At 46.4% G+C, this 17,865-nt stretch overlaps 1 long non-coding RNA gene across 2 annotated transcripts in view; it reads left to right on the forward strand.

Annotated features, from left to right (window-relative positions):
* The first annotated feature begins 797 nt into the window (after window positions 1-797).
* The window catches only part of LOC148003699 (uncharacterized), a 31,634-nt gene continuing 14,566 nt past the window's right edge, over window positions 798-17,865 (forward strand). Inside the window, exons 1-2 of one of the 2 annotated variants that reach the window (XR_015629488.1) lie at window positions 798-880; window positions 13,875-13,911. This is a non-coding gene — a long non-coding RNA (uncharacterized LOC148003699). The remainder of the gene's footprint in view (window positions 881-13,874; window positions 13,912-17,865) is intronic. The other variant, XR_015629487.1, reaches the window with a different exon arrangement.

Consider the following 17,865-nt stretch of genomic DNA (forward strand, 5'->3'; position numbering starts at 1 on the left):
TTGGAACCCAAAACATTCCTAACATATTATCAGCATAGCCTTCGAAGAGGCCAGCTCTGGATCCAAACAGCTGCTTCCTCTAGTCCCCACCGTGTAACCACAGGCAAGTGCTTTACCCTCGGATAACTTCAGTTTCTCCATCTGGGTAAATGAGACTCTTACCGCAGTGTCCTATGGCTGAAACAAGGTGGCCAAGGTCACTCACTCACTACAGGCTTGTCCCGTGCACTCCTACTGAAAGGAGCTGTTGTAATGAGCTCCTGTTCTCAGCGCCCTAGTCAGGCATGGCATGGCTCACCTCTACCCTCTATGCTGAAGATGACTGCAATGCCCCTAGCATTTGTCCAAGAATAGGTAGAGGTCAGCATCCAGGAAAAGAGGTTGGCAGCTCATAAATAATGACCCATCTACACCAAGTCACCACCAAGAGCAGGGCCCCAATGTCTATTCCCTAACCAGGCCTGGAGTGTGCATATACATAATCCCAGGTGGGGTTATCTGCACTGTCTCAAGGATTCAGATTAAAACCATGTAGCTCACGTATATGTCACATACGGAATGTTAAGGTAAATTTGGCTTTTGTGCTTCAGGACTAGTGAAGCCCGTCACTGAAAAGGACCTCATCTGGTGCAGGGAGAGAGATGGTCCCTACCATCCCTTTGCAGGGACCGTGATCCGATGACTCTGGGATGAATGGGAGCTTATCTTCCTCTGCTTATGTAGGATGATGTCATTATGCAGCAAGGCAGGTCTAGGATAAGACTAAGTCTATCATTGGATGAGAAGGAAGGGTAGGCGGAGAAAACATCTAGGAAGGAGAGAGGAGGAGGAGAACCAAGAGCTCAAGATGGATCTACAGAGAAGGATGGTTCAGATTTAGGTGAGCTAGATCAATTTTATCTTGTCTAGGTAAGCAGTTTATATCTTTATCGATTGGCAGTGAATTTATTGTGTGGATGAGTTGTGGACTGAGTATTTAATATATAAATCTAATTTCTAAATTACAAGTTTCTGGAACTTTGGTTCTACTGGGCTAAAGAGGACAGTGTGTGAAAGAAATGGCTGAAAGGCAGCTGGAGCTTGCGGATCTGGTTTTGTTGCCCGCACAGAGTGAGAACATTCAGGGCCTACAGAACGAGATGTGTGTGTGTGTGTGTGTGTGTGTGTGTGTGTGTGTGTGTGTGTGTGTGGCATCGTAACTACCACCTAGGGGACCTCATGGAGAGGGCCGCTAAAAGGGGGACAGCCAGGAGAGGGCAGCTTGCGGCAAAGTAGCAGCCTGAGTGAGCGGATCTGGCTCACAGAAATGATTGAAAGCGTCCCTTTCGAATGTTTACCACAACGTGCTTGCCTTTTCCCATCTCTGTGCTCGCCTGAGAGGCGTTGCCAGGCTACATGCGTCCAACAAGGTATACCCTGGGTCTCTTTCCTAGCTATGCAGCTCCACTGTGAGAGATAAGGTTTAGGAGAAAGGCACCAAAGAAAGGAGAGCAGGGGGGAATAGCTCTTGGCATCCCCATACTTACCAAATCAATCAATCAGTCAATCAATCAATCAATAAATAATTAAAATCTGGGGTATAGTAAAATCTGCGATCCCACACACTGGGGAGGTTGAGGCTGGGGCCAGCTGGGGCTCGATAGTGAGACCCTGTCTCAGGAATTGTACGTGTTAACTGAATCTGTACACATGTGAGAGAAAAGCACAGTTCGAGGAGCAGGCGAGCCGCATCCTCTACCAAACGATTTCCTCATTGTAAAGCCAGTTGGTTTCGTTTCCTTATAAAATGAAAGAGGTATCAATAGGAGAAGTCCCCTAGATGGTAGTTACCACCACACACACACACACACACACACACACACACACACACACACACACACACACATCTCGTTCTGCAGGCCCTAAATGTTCTCACTCGGTGTAGACAACAGAACCAGATCACATGTCCTGTGAAGGCTCGTTTCCCCAGTGTATGGGAACGCCAGGGCATTGAGGTGGGAGTGGGGGATGGGAAAGGGGGGAAAGGGATAACATTTGAAATTTAAATACATAAAATATCCAGTAAAAATAAAATTAAAAAATAAATAAAATGAAAGAGAGGACCCTCATATTCAAACAAGAGCACTAGGCCAAAGAACAACACCTTGGGCAGGCTCTAATTGGCTATTGATGTACAGAAGATACAAATCTGCATTCTGGTTCTCTGGAGAGTTAAATTGGGGCTTGTGATGGGACTGAAGCTGGAACTTAGAGCATGACGGTGGAGTGCTCATCTGCAGAGCCCGCCCTCAGCCCAGAGGGCTAGGTAAATCTTCTTAAGCAGACTGATAGCGGTTTTTCTGGGGTTTTTGTTTTTAATTTTTAATTTTGAAATTTAACATACATATTATTTATCATTTGTCTTGTTTTGAGACAATGTATCACTGTGTATCCTTGGCTGATCTGAAGTTTTGTTTTTTTTCTTTCTTTCTTTTTTTCCGGAGCTGAGGACCGAACCCAGGGCCTTGCACTTTCTAGGCAAGCGCTCTACCACTGAACTAAATCCCCAACCCCTGATCTGAAGTTTTCTAGGTAGACCAGGCTGGCCTTGAACTTATAGCTAGCTACTTGCTTTGGCCTCCCAAGTGCTGAGATTAAATATAAGCTCCGCCGCCATGCCCAGTCCTCTCACTCTCAGTTTTTTGGTTTGGGGTTTTTCTTTTGTTTGCTTCTTTCTTTCTTTTTCCTCCTCCTCCTCTTCCTCCTCCTCCTCCTCTTCCTCCTCCTCCTCCCCCTCCCCTTCCTCCTCCTCCTCCTCCTCCTCTTCCTCCTCCTCCTCCTCCTCCTTTGTTTTGTTTGTTTTGAGTTTCTGGCTTCTCTAGACAGGTTTTTCTCTGTAGCCCTGGCTATCCTGAGCTCACTCAGACCAGGCTCTGAGCTCTCAAACTCGCCGAGATCTGCCTGCCTCTGCCTCCTTGTTGATATCTAGGCTGGTTCCATCCCTCGCCATCAGGAATGGAGAATAAACATCAGCTAAGCAACCGTCTCTGTGGCAGGAGATGAGATCCTTCACACCGCAGCATCCAGGCTGATCTCGAACCCACACGGTGACCAAGAGTGACCTTGACCTCTACCTCTACCTCCCAAGTCCTGGATTACAGTGCCAGGACTGGTTCTACAAAGAGAACAATTCTAATCAATTAAAAAGATCTTCAAGAAAGTGTGGGGATGGCTCAATGTTTAAACAACTTGCCATGCAAGCGTGAGGACTGAGGTCGGATCCCCTAGAACCCACAGAAATGCCAGGTGTGTGTGGCAGAGCACCTGCAATCCCAGCCTCAGAAGACGGGGACAGGATTCCCAGAGCAAGCTGCCTAGCAAGCTGGCAGTGAGCACTGGACCAGGCACAGTGGCAGTGAGCAGTGGGTTTGATTGAAAGACCCTCCTCATTGAATAAAATGGTAGAGTAATCAAGGCTGATTCCCACCAACGTCTTCCACATGAACATACATTCACATGCATGCATACCTCCACACATATCAGGGACACACACACACACACGCACACACACACACACACACACACACACTCAAGAGGCTGAGACAAGAATATCGCCACAAGTTTGAGACCAGCCAGGGCTGGATTACAAAATCTGTCTTCAAAAACAAAATAAAACAGAAGATCCTCACAGGACTGTAGATCGAGTCCTGTGGGCGAGCACTTACCTGGCCCAGCACCATGCCAAACTTCTTTAAATTAAAAATAAGTCCAGTCAGGCATCATGGTGCGCACCATTAACCCCAACACTTGGGAGACAGAAGCAGGAGGATCTCTGGGTTTGAGGCTTGACTGGTCACAAAGTGAGCTCCAGAAAGGACTACACAGAGAAACCCCCACTTCAAAAAAGAAGAAAGAGGAGGAGGAGAAGGAGGAGGAGGAGGAAGAGGAGGAGGAGGAGGAAGAGGGGAGGAGGAGAAGGAGGAGGAGGAGAAGGAGGAGGAGGAGGAGGAGAAGGAGGAGGAGGAGAAGGAGGAGGTGGGGCTGGGGATTTAGCTCAGTGGTAGAGCGCTTACCTAGGAAGCGCAAGGCCCTGGGTTCGGTCCCCAGCTCCGAAAAAAAAAAAAAAAAAAAAAAGAGAAGGAGGAGGAGGAGAAGGAGAAGGAGAAGGAGAAGGAGAAGGAGAAGGAGAAGGAGAAGGAGAAGGAGAAGGAGAAGGAGAAGGAGAAGGAGAAGGGAAGGAGGGAAGGAACAAAAATGTCTAAAAATGTCTATGGACTCTGGGGCTTCTTGTCTCTGCGGTCATCTGACACGTGGGTCTGCTGTGCTTAGATGGATGTTCTACTCCATCCTCAGCCCTAGATGTCAGTGTAAATTAGTCACGTCTACACAGTGGCACCTCAGTGAACACAGACTGCATGTATGGTAGTGGCTTGCAAGGTAATAAAGAGTGGGAGCATCCCTCTTGCCCGAGATACAGACCAGGTGTTGGCATACTGCATCACTCACATGACTGGTGTTGCCAGCATGAATAGACCTACTATGCTCTGGGCCTCTAAAAGCATCACCTGTGGAGGATTCACCGTGTGTGGTGATAATCGGCTGCGTCTGCTGGTTACTATTGCCATACTGTACAGCTTACTGCACGCTCCCCCTACCTGTAGGGAAAAGATGGCCATACAACACTATACGCTTCATACGTCTTGTCCACGACCTGTCTCCTGAATCTCTTGATCACTTGGCAGTGGTCCTCGACCTTCCTAATGCCGTAACCCTTTAGCACAGTTCCTCACGTTGTGGCGACCTGCAGCCAAAGAATTATTTTCATTGCTATTTCATAACTGTGACTCTGCTACTGTTGTGAATCATAAGGAAAATGTCTGATATGTGACCCCTGGGAGGAGATCAGCTGACCCCCAGAGGGGTTGAGACCCATAGGTTGAGAACTAGAATATGGAAAGTAACCCAGACCCAGAGAGTACATTTTATTTTAGAAAGTAAGTAAGTGGCATGTGCTCACTTATAAGTGGATATTAACCATGAAGTAATTCATATTGTGCTACAACCCACAAACCCAAAGAAGCTAAATAACAAGGAGGGCCCAAGGAAGGGCGCTTGGATCTCACTCAGAAAGGAATCAAAATAGACATCAAAAGTGGAGGGACAGAGGGAACTGGGTGGGAGAGGAGGTGGGGAAGGGAATAGAGGTGGGTGGGGATCGGATGTAGGGGGTTTGAGGTCAGAGTGAGAGGGCCGGGAGAGAGAAGGGAAATGGGGGGGCATCTCTGGGACAAGATGGAGATAACAGCTGGGGGAGGGGTTATGGAGCCTGAAGTGGCTACCTCCTACAGCCAGGCAGGACTTCTAGTAGAGGAAGGGGGACATCGACCCACCCGCAAAACCTTCTACCCAAAATTTGCCCTGCCTACAAGATGTGCGGGGAGTAAAGGTGGAGCAGAGATGGAGGGAATGGCCAACCAATGCCTGCCCCAGTCTAAAACCTATCCCCTGGGAAAAAGCCAATTCCTGACGCTATTAATGATACTCTGCTAGGCTTACAGACAGGAGTCTAACACAACTGTTATCTGAGAGACTTCATCCAGCAGTGGATGGAAACAGATGCAGAGACCCACAGTCAAACGTCAGGCAGAGCTTGGGGAGTCTTCTGGAAGAGTTGAGGGGGAGAATTGAGGGAGCCAGACAGGTCAAGGGCACCACAAGGAGACCTACGGAGTCAACTAACCTGGGCCCATGGCAGCTCACAGAGACTGAACCACCAACCCAAGAGCATGTGTGGACTGGGCCTAGGCCACCTACACATATGTAACAGATGTGCAGCCTGGTGTTTATGTGGGCTCCCCAAACCATTGGAGTGGGGGCTGTCTCTGACTCAGACTCTGTGCACCTGCCTTTGGATGCCTTTCCCCTAGCTGGGAAGTGGGTGGGAGGGTGAGACTAGGAGGAGAGGAGGGAGGGGGCTGCAATGGGGATGTAAAGTGAATAAATGAATTAATGGGGAAAAAAAAGAAAGGAATATCGCAAACGGAGAACGAAAGGTTCAGAAGGTCACGGAGCTAAGCAGTCTCCACTGTCAGCTCTGAAAACCTCCACTTTCCTCTCAGGCCAGGGTGGGGACAAAAATGGAAATTAGGAACATTATCAGAAGCTTTAGGGGACAGGCGAAGGGGCTTTCCCCACACCCATAATTAGGAAAGGCGAGAAAATGCCTTGGTGGTGAAAACCCACCCAAACATATCGACATACAGAGCTCCTCTGAACAGGACAGCTCAGCTTCTTGTCCCCACTTCGAGCATAGGCTGCCCGGATCTACTGCCATTCTAAAATATGAATGGACCACAGAGTATTTCAGCACACTTGGGAAAATGCCATAGGACACAAGAGACTCTAACAAAAAAAAAAAAAAAACCATAAAAAAGAGACCATAAAAAAAAATAAAGCCAGATATAAGACAGGAAGCAGGTGACAAGTTTAAAAAAAAAATCTATAATGAAATCTGAGGGTGGTGACACAGGGCCATGGCTCCAGGTAATCAAGAGGCTGAGGCAGAGGAATAAGACAGGCCTGGTAGACTCCATTTCAAGAAAACAAAATCGAAATTAAAAAAAAAATCCATATAGAAAGTGCTCAGAGAATAAAACATTGCACCACCACATGAGAGCATGAGCTATTTTTAAAAATGGGGAAAGAAAATAAGGAAGACGCTGAAATGTAAAAAAAAAAAATGCAACAGTGAAACTTCGGGTTGAGGTTGAGGCTATCTTCCCAGGAGGCAGAAAGAACCAAACAAACACTAGAAAAGCAAATACAGATAACACAGAAAAGACGAGTATCCGACTAAAGAGCTGGCTGTCTAACAAATTAGAATTTGTAAAGAAAAAAAAACAGAAAAAAAATCTAAAAACACAAAACAAATACTTACCCAGAACTGGGGGACAGGAGTCTCTGCACATTGCAAGGTCCCAGTTGGAATGACAGACTTAAAGACTCAGTCTGAAATGCATACCCTCTTGAATAAAAATAGACCCAGGCCAAGAGACATCATCACAGGAGTTAACAAAACCCATGCTAGAAATGTGATTCTGAGAGAACAAAAAGGTTACAGACAAAGATGAAGCATCAGAAGAATGCCCAGGGCTGGAGAGGCTCAGTGGTTAAGAGCACTGGCTGCTCTTCTAAAGGTCCTGAGTTCAATTCCCAGAACCCACATAGTGGCTCACAACCATCTGTGACAGGATCTGATGCCCCATTCTGGGGTGTCTGAAGACAGTGGTAGTGTGCTCATATACATAAAACAAATAAATAAATCTTTTAAAAAAACCCACCACCTCAATTAACCTAATTAAAGAAGAAATATTCTGTACAGGAATGCCCACAGACCAGCATAGCCTAGACAGTTCCCCATTGAGACTCCATGTGATTCACAGTTGTATCCAAGTGATGACTAAGACTGGCACTACATTCAGTTATGTACTTCTTGGGGTAAATGCCAAAGCAAGAATAATTTTAATTTAAAAAATTCTATACCTAACTGAGGTAGCACTTTTCCTCCATACTGTGACAGAGTGCACGAGAAGCGACTGAAAGGAATTTGCTTGGGCTTACAATTAGAAAAGATACAAGCCCATCAGTGTGGGAAGGCACAGTAGAGTCAGACTTCTGGCCACACTGCACCCAGTCAGAAATCAGAGAGAACAAGAACTGAACCACACTAAGAAACCTCAACGTCTGCCTCCAAGTGCCCCAGGGTTCCACTTCCACCTCAAAGCCTGTTTCCAGCTGGCAACCAAGCATTCAAATACATGAGCCATGAGGCCCATTTCCCAATCAAACTATAACACTCTGCCTCTGGCACTCATAGCCTCACAGCTGTCTCATAATGAAAGATATGTTTGCTCCAACTTCAAAAGTACTTGTAGTTCATTGTGATTACTATTTAATTTTATTACTTTTATATATGATGTTTTGCCTATATGTGAGTGTGTGTGCGTGTGTGCATGCGCACGCACTACATGTGTATAATACCTATGGAGGCCAGAAGGTATTAGACACCCTGGAAATGGACCTATAGACGGTTATAAGCCACCATACAGGTGCTGGAAAATGAATCTGGGTCCTTTGGAAGAACAGCCAGTACTCTTAACTCCTGTGCCAGCTTCCCAGCCCCCTATGGTTTTTAACAGTCACAATAACTGTTCCAAAATCAAAAGTCTCTTCTGAGACTCAAGATAACCTCTTAGTTGTGAGACCCTCCCTTGGAAATAAAAATACATGCTACATACTTCCAACTCGCAGTAAGTAGAGTAAACATTCCCATAGAGGGCCTCATAGGAACCCTCAAACATCCTAGGCTATTACTATAACCTGATGGTAAATCCTCATTGCTGGAGACAACACTTACATATGTCATTAAACACTAAGTTGACCTGGTGGCTAACCTGAAACTTCATCCCTACTGACTATCATTCGTGGTACTAAACGTTCCTCTGCAGGCTGCTTCTGAAGAAAAGCAATCATCGGTCTCACCAAGTTATGGATTAACCCGGCAACATACAACAGAAGCTAGCCTGCAAGATACAATATTCATGCAACAGTGGCACGAATATTATGGAGTAACCAACCACTGCATGGTTAGACTTAAGGCCCACTCCATGGATATAACTCACATCTGACACTAAAAACGTAGCCAATAACCTGAGACTAGATAGGTCATGGGCCTAATAACCTGAGAATATCTAGGTCATGAGACTAACAACCTAAGATTAGATAGGTCAGTGACCTAATAATCTAAGACTAGATAGGTTCTGAGACTAATAACCTAAGACTAGACAGGTCCTGTGCCTAATAACCTAAGACTGGATAGGTCATGGGCCTAATAACCTAAGACCAGATAGGTCATTGACCTAATAACTTAAGACTAGATCGGTTGTAGGCCTAATAACCTAAGACTAGATAGGTCATGGGCCTAATAACTTAAGACTAGATAGGTCATTGACCTAATAACCTAAGACTGGATAGGTCATGGGCCTAATAACTTAAGACTAGATCGGTTGTAGGCCTAATAACCTAAGACTAGATAGGTCATGGGCCTAATAACCTAAGACTAGATAGGTCATGGGCCTAATAACCTAAGACTAGATATGTCGCTGGCCTAGAGAAGAACTTAGTTCCATTAGTTCACTAAAGGAACATAGCAATCACATGAGTCCTAAGGATATACTGCTACACCCATAGACCAGCGCCTCCTTCAGTCCTCATCAGAGAGGCTTCTTCTGGAAATAGATGGGAAATAACACAGACTCCACAACCGAACAGTTCACAGACAGTGAGAGATTTTGGACTGCTCAGTCCTAACTAGGATATATATCTTCATCAAACTCCTCCCCTCAGGACTCAGGAAACTGTATGTAAGAGGAGTTGGAAAGACTGTCAGAGCCAGAGGGGATGGGTGACTCTAAGGAAACGGTATCTTCCAGACACAACAGAGGTTTTCAGATTGTCAGGGATGAGGCTGGAGGAACTTGATAGCTTGAAACAGAACTGGGGGAAGGATTTATGTCGACAGCACAGATGAAGCAAAACTTTAAATGGCAAGATTTGAATGTCAAAAACAAAGCTCTACAGGGAAAGGACTGAAGTCATTAAAGGCAAACATGGCTTGTCTAAGAATAGTAGTAACTCAAACAAAAACCCTGAGTCATTGAAGGTTAGGGTTTCTTTTTTTTTTAAGATTTATTTATTTATTATGTATACAGTGTACAGTGTTCTGCCTGTACGTGTGACTACAAGCCAGAGGAGGGCATCGGATCCCATTACAGATGGTTTCGAGCCACCATGTGGTTGCTGGGATTTGAACTCAGGACCTCTGGAAGGGCAGTCGGGTGCTCTTAACCGCTGAGCCATCTCTCCAGCCCCAATGTTAGTTTTTGCCTAAGCATCATGACATCCGTTGTAGAGGGATGGAGGCATTGCTGTGTAGTTAGGAAAGGAGACAAGACAAGCTAAGTCTTGGAGCTGCGTGTGGCTCGGGGGTAGAGCACTCGGCTCAGACCACAGCTCTAAGTTCAATCCTTAGCATCAGGAAAATAATATAAAGTAGATCTTCACGGAGAGTAACGAAAAGTCAGCAGCATCATACCCTGGATCCCCGAAAGTTTGGGATCAGTAACAAGAGCGTACCATGTGCAAACAGAGGACGACCTCTCTGCCTCTGAGCTAAGGTCGAGGAGAAAAGTAGAAAAGGCAAAAGGACAAGGAAGTAAGACAGCTTGCCTCTGGACGAGCAGCTCTTACTTTGTGTCAAAAGTCTGAAGAACAAAGAGCAAGCAATGGTGGCTGTGATACCAACATGGTGTGCTGAGGCAGGAGAATCACAAGTTTGAAGCCAGCTTTGGATGTACAGCAAGGCCAAAGGTTTTTTGTTTTTGTTTTTTTTTTTTTAAACCTGTATGTTAGAACTAGAAGAGATGGCTCTATGGCTAAGAGCCTTGTTGCTCTTGGAGAAGGACTGGAGCTGGGCTCCCAGCATCTACATCAGACAGCTCGCGCACGACCACTCATAACCCCAGCTCCCAAGAATCCCACTGCCCTCTTCTGGCTTCTGCGCATACGTGCGCACACAGATACACACACATGCATGACACAAAGATACGCCCCCCCACACACATACATGTAAAGAAAGATAAAATACGAGAAACAACAATGTGTCTTATAAAATTGAGTATTGCTTTGCTAGATGCAACTTTTTTTAAAGACCATACAGGATCTAGAGGGATATTTAAAACACATTTTAGGGGGTTACAAAGAGGAGAATGGATCCTCTTATCTCAGCGTTGCGACCAACGCTTTCTTCATTGTACCCTGCATCTGTTACATTTCGACAGCTGTGATGAAACACCATGGCCAAGGCAGTTTACAGAAGGAAGAGTTTGGGGCTTATGGTTCCAAAAAGAACTGGGTACCAGGTATTCAAATACGTAAGCCTATGACAGAGATTTCTAGTTCAAGCCACCACAACTTTAATTATCTTTCAAAAGTTCTTTCTCCAAAGTCAGCCACCTGCTGGGGTACACTGGGACTTCAACCCTGAACCTAACGGGAACACAATCCCAGGTGGTGAAACCTCAGAAAGTGCTCCGCGCAGCACAGTGAAATGCTCGCACTTCTGTGGCCCGTCTCAAACGCACGTTATCTCGCATGTTTTCCGTGCTTCTGAATGTGGGTTCTCTCAAGGTCAATATGGCATGGTATAATCCCTGCAGAAAGGCGTGGCAGCCTTGCTTACAACCACCGGAAATGAGCAATGGACAGGGACCCCAGAGGCCAGCACTTCTCTTGACCCCTGGCTTGTGGAAGGCAGACTAGCGGGGAAGAGCGCCTCCTGCTGGCAAGGGAGGACGGGGTGGGGGGTGGACATCATCAGAACCATTATACAAGGAGGTGGAAGAAAGACCAGGAAAGAAAATCTAACAATTTCGGCGATCTGAGATTTTTCTAAAGTATTGTAACCTAATGGACAAGATAAAAGGTGGCTCACCATATTGACACACTGAAAATATTCTCATTAAAAAAAAAAAGACGACATTGGTCTGTGTGTATGCACATGCAGACATTCTGTGTGTTATGTGTGTGTGTTTGACTGTGCATGCACATGTGTGTGTCCACTGTAGAATGCAGAGGTCAATATTGGATGTCTTCTTCCAGCTACCTTTTTTTTTTGAGATGGTCATTGCCTGAACCATCTCCCCAGCCCTGCCACCTTATTATTGAGTTGCAGTCATTTTCCTACACATCCTGGGTACAAATCTAAGTCACTCTGCTCAAGCTACTGCAATGAAACACAAAGGAAAGGGCGCAGAAGACAATGGACATCAGATTCCTCACAGTCCTGGGTTGGAGTACACAATCAAGGACTGGTAGGAATCATTTCCCCTGAGTCCTCTCTCCTAGGCTAGCACATGTCACACAGGTTCTGTCTCACGTGACCTTCCCTCATACACGTCTTTGGTATCTCTTCCTCTTCTTTTTTTTTTTTTTCTTTTTTCCGGAGCTGGGGACCGAACCCAGGGCCTTGCGCTTGCTAGGCAAGTGCTCTACCACTGAGCTAAATCCCCAACCCCATCTCTTCCTCTTCTTGCAAGGGCACCAATTCTCTCCACTCGAGCCCACCTTCAGGGTTCCATTTAACCTAGTGACCTTCCTAATGTGTTTAATATAATAGTTGATCTTTTGAGGATACATGCATACAATGTATTTTATTATATTTACTTCTCTTGTATTTAATATTTTTTTCTTTTTTTTTTTTTTTTTTTGGTTCTTTTTTTCCGGAGCTGGGGACCGAACCCAGGGCCTTGCGCTTCCTAGGCAAATTATATTTACTTCTCAATCCCCCCTCTAATTCCTCTCAAGTCCACCCCTATCTCCCCACTCCACCCCAACATTGTGTTTCTCTCTCTCTCTCTCTCTCTCTCTCTCTCTCTCTCTCTCTCTCTCTCACCTTCCCTCCTTCTCTCCCTCTCCCCTCAACCCATGGAGTGCTATTTGTGTGAGGCCATCCACTGCATCATGGTCAACCTACCAGGGGCCCTATTCTAGGGGAAAAGCGACTCTCCCTCCCCTTAACTACGTTTTGAAAAGGCCCTGTCTCCAGCTATAGTTTTCTTTGGATCTGAAGGTTTTATCTTACAAACCTGAAGACAGCGTAGTTCTGCCTCGGTCTGTCTCTGGAGCTGTGACAGAGCATAAGGCCAGGTAACTTGTCAAGAGCATAAGCTCACTTGACACACACCTCTAGGAGTTGTACAGTTCAGGAGGCCTGCCCCAGCTCTGCCCCAGCTCTGCCCCAGCTCTGCCCCAGCACTGCCCCAGCACTGCCCCAGCCCTGGTCAGCTCTGCTCGGCCTCTGATGATGACCTCATTCCAAATCAGAACATGGCAGAGGACGTCACATGCCAAGACCAGATAAGTATATCAGATTCCTTCTCTTTGTATAAAGTTACTAATGCCATCAGTTACTAATTGCCCTACGCCAATGACCTCATATAATCCTGGACTTCCCCAGAGTAACATATCAATAACAGGATCAAATTTTCAACATGAGTGAGGGAGGGACAAATATCATCTGTGTTTAGAGCTGGCTCCTTGGGATTAGGTAACTTATCGGGGGCTCATCCCTGGAGAAAACTGATTCTCCCTCCCTTAGCATGCATTAACTGATGGGCTCTAAGTCTTCACCTAGGGGTGGGATTTTCCCCATCCGTGCTGGAATACCTACTGGTATGGTCACTGTGCAGGTTTCACTCAGGCAACCGCACTGTTGAGGTTCGAGGTTTGCCGGGTACAGCACCCTCGTCACGTCTAGAAGAGACCACCCCACAGCAGGCATCCTGGCTCTTACAATCTCTCTGCCCTCTCTTTTGATGCTGTCCCAGTGGGAAACATCTGGGTTCTCATAGCTGCTTATTCTCTGCATTGGATACTGCAAGGGTCTCCACAGTGGCTCCCATCTGCTGCAAAAAGAACCTTCTCTGATGGGCTGTGAGCTATGCTTTCTTCTCTCTGCCCACCACCTTCCTTCTTTCCTACCAGTTTCTCGGTGGTGGCTTTTGAAGCACAGGTGCCTTTAATTTTTAGTTAAAAAGCCTTTTGAGGCCAGGTCTCCCCATATATCCGTGCTGGCCACAACTCATGATCCTCCTGGCCCTCCACCTCTCACGTGCCCTACAGTCTTACACACTCTTAACAGCGGAGCCAGCTCTCCAGCCCTTTGGAATGGAACTATGCTGTTTACTGTGTATTTATGGGAACATTGTTTCAAAAGAAATTTGTTGTGGGTTGCCCTGATGCTGTTTTTATTCTGATGTTAATTCTGCTTTCTCCAGAGGGGCTGCCCCGACTAGGAGTGGATCACATACTCAGGTGATTTTCATTTTCATGTGAACCTTCTCCCCATTTTAAACTGGTCAAATAAAGGCTAGATCAGGTGATTGGGCAGTGGCTGCTGGCTTCCATACAAATATGCATGACATGGCGAAGCGCGCTCTAGCCAGCCTCTCTAAGGTGAACACGGAGCAGGGAAATGGAATACAAAGGTTAGGGCAACTGTTGCTGCTGTGGGCTTCATGGCTGCCAGAAGAGACATACTACCGTGTGTCTCATATCCAGCATGGGATAGCCTACGCATGTTCTTTGAAAGAAAGAATAAAAACATAGAAAATTGCCTAAATAGGGAAACAAACGGGCTGAGCTCAAGCGTATTATGGGATTTGCATCCAAATTAGATTTCCCTGATGCTTTTTAATTATGAGCAAAAGTGATCTCTGCAGAGGCAGAGAAAGGGCCAGCCACATGGCACACCTCCACGTCTGTCTCTTGAAGACATCTCTCCTCAGGCATTTACAGCCCTGAGTGAAAGAGCTTGCTGTCTAAGATGGCCAAGGTCTGGAAAGGGAGGTGGATTCATTTTGCTTAAGGCATTAGTGTTAAGTAGTAGTTACCTTTGGTGTGGGGTTAGAAAATCTTAGGATCTTTTCAGCCCGGACTATATGCCTCTCTGCTCTGATTTCTACATTATTATCTCCTAGAGAAAAGAGTTGAGAGTATCTGATGAGGAAGAGAGGGGGTTACAGGGAACCAGATACGGCACACAGACACCTGCTCTGATGGTAACCCAAAGGTCAGAGCAGCTTGCAGGCAGAAGAGCATGGGAAAGCCTTATCCAGACTTCGTTCCCATTTTTTCGTTGCCAGTGAGCACTTGTATCCAGAACTGACTTTTTCCAACCTTGCTTTTCCTGACCCCTGTATACATCAAGAACAAAGAAATAACAAAACGCCCTAACAAAGAAAAAGAAGAAAAACAGTTACCCCTTCCAACCCACTGGATACATGAAGGCCAACTCTTTGAAGGGTTTTATTTTGCTTTAGGCCCAGTTTTAGGTGTTACATAAATGAGAGGGCATCTCACACTGTAACTGGGACCACCCTCAGACATGGTACATATCTGTGGCTGACCTTGAACTCCTTCCTGGTTGCCTGCATCTGCCTTGCAGGTGCTGGGATCACAGGAATGAGCCCCCACACCTGGAAAACTTAAGCCACTTCTTAACCATGTCAGACCAAACTATCAGGTGTCACCCACCCTCTGGATAATGTGTGATTGGCAACAATATCTAGATGTAACCCATGTTGTATGTAAACCATATAACAACATCTAGATATAATCCATGTTGCACGTGAACCCTGTAACAACTAGATGTAACACACATTACATGTAAATCATGCAACAACATCTAGATGTAACCCATGTTACATGTAAACCATGTAACATCTAGATGTATCCCATGGTTGTCACTAAATGTCATTTTTTTGTCACCCAAATAGATCCCCAAACCATATCATTAGGAAAGGCCAAAAAATAAGGGAAAACAAAACTTCCTCCACCCCACAGAATACTCTAGGTTAGATTCAGGACTTTCCCTAGCATCGTCCTGTAAGTCAGTGGATCGAGAGCCAAGGACATTTCCAACTCTCCTGTGACTGGCATTCTGAATTCTGTTTGAAGTCAGTTAGCATCATCTGGGGGACTTTTCTTCCTGTCTCATAAATGGCATTCTGGGAGGGCTGTTGGCAGTGTTGCTCCCCACCCTCTTTTGTGTGACCCCCCAAGACCCTCACAGAAGCAGCACCTCACTTTACGCCACCGAGGTTCATGCTCCATCAAGTCACTGACACCCAGTTAACCTCCGACTTGCTTACCCCGTATTTCTTTTTTGAAAGATTTATTTTATTTTTAATTCTGAGTGTATGTATTTGGGGCTGGGCATGTGTAAGTGCAGGAGCCTCTGAATTCCAGAGGAGGGTATGGGATCCCCCGGAGTTGCAGGCAGTTGTGTGGGTGCTAGGAACCAAACTTGGGTCCTCTGTGTGGCGAGTACATGGTTTAAACCACTGTGCCGTCTTTCCAGCCCCTCTCTCCTACTCCATATCTCAACCTTCTCTTTCAACCACCACTTACCATGTGGCTCAAGGCTCTCACCATGTTTTACCTGAACCACCTACCTAGATGACAGAGCCTGGATCTCTCACCTGCATAGCAAGGAGGCTACCCCTTGCCTGGCTCTGCCCACCCCCACAACTTTCTGGGATCCACATTCTGTGTTCAAATCACACTGGGAGGCAGAGCCTTGCACACGTCTTCCCAGGCCCCTGCTTCGTTACCTTCATATATCTGTTCCTCTTGCTACGTATACTTGTGCCCGCCTCAGCCCTTTACCATCCCTATACCTTCCAGAGTCCTACTTGTCCCAGGATTTATGGGACTGGAAAACTGCCTTCCTCAATGTCCTATAACTGTGCCATCTGGCTGCACACCCATGCAGGTTCTGGAGATAGGCCTGTGTTCTGGTTACTGCTCCTGACTGCCAGGCCAGGGGTTTCACCGAGAATCATCGACGGAACAACCATGCCCTTGGCTTCCTTGACCTCTTGCCTTTCCCATCTGACGCCGTCTGAAAACCTTGAAAGTTCTGGCTCTGGCCCAGCTCTGTGTTTCCTTCAGTGCTGACGTCTCTTCTGTCAGCTCAAGTGCACAATCATTCAAGGGACAAAGGACATACAAAGGAGGAGAACTCCGTGTGGGAACTAAGGAGCCCTGGGTCCCAGTTCCTGTATGGGGTGACTTTACTTCCTCTCTCTGTCCTCAGCTCCCTAAGCTCCTTGTATACTCTGAGAAATAGAGAAAAAAAGGGCACTCTGATCTCAGGGAAGGTTGGAAACATGGGTTGTTTCCCAGATGGGGGCTTTCCTAGAAAGAGGTTACCTCCCACTCTTGGGAGCATCCACTGTCAAGCCTGCCCTCACACTCCGTGTCTGGCACTGAACAGGCTGGATATGGCAGCTGAGATTTTTTTTTCTCAGCTCACATTCCCACATCCTCAGAGTAGCACAGTGTCATGAGCTACTGACTTGCCAAAGTCACTCGACAGTTCTGTGGTGACTGAGGGGAACTGAGACCTGTTGTCTCTCTTTCTACATAAAAGGGGAGATGTTGTGAGTATCCTGCCTGGGGCTTGCTCTGGTTTCTGGTGCTTTACTTTACCGTGGCAAAGGCTTACTGGCAAGGACCTGGAGAAGAATAACAGAGCGGACAGCTTGTTGTGAGGTTGTTCTTTCTCATTGCCTGAAGGGTCCTTTCTGGTCTCCCTCTCCCCTTTCCGCCTCCCCCCCCCCCTGTTTCTGTTTCTGCTTAATAATAGTGAGAATTGAGAATTGTTTGTGTTATGAAACTGCCCTTAGGCCACCCTTCCTCCCAAACCTGGTGCTTCAACTGCCCAAAATACCCAAATACCCAGAAATACCCAGAAAAAGAGCAGCTCAACTCTGCAAGCCTGAGTTCCATCACTGTGGAGGGAAAACACATGTTCAAAGCTACCAGTGTTAGCACATCATTTAGAAATGTTACCCAGGCCAGGTGTGGTGGCAAACGCATGTAGTTATGCCCAACACTCAGGAGACCAAGGCAGGAAGATCTCTGTGACTCTTGAAGGGTCAGCCTGGTCTGCCTATCGAGTTACTGGATAGCCAACAGTGATAGAATAGAAATGTTACTTTGAATGTCAAGCTAAGAAGAATGTAGAGACTCCCAGTACACAGAACTACTGAATGCTTCTTTGGGACACAGAAATTATTTGATCATTAAATATTGTATACATTGGGTTGGAGAGATAGCTCAGCGGCTAAGAGCACTGACTGCTCTTCCAGAGGTCCTAAGTTCAATTCCCAGCAACCACATGGTGACTCACAACCATTTGTAATGGGATCGGATGCTGTCCTCTTTTGATGTGTCTGAAGACAGCAACAGTCTACTCATATA

Source organism: Rattus norvegicus, chromosome 9 (genome assembly GCF_021556685.1).
Source record: "Rattus norvegicus strain SHRSP/BbbUtx chromosome 9, alternate assembly SHRSP_T2T, whole genome shotgun sequence".
NCBI lineage: Eukaryota > Metazoa > Chordata > Mammalia > Rodentia > Muridae > Rattus > Rattus norvegicus.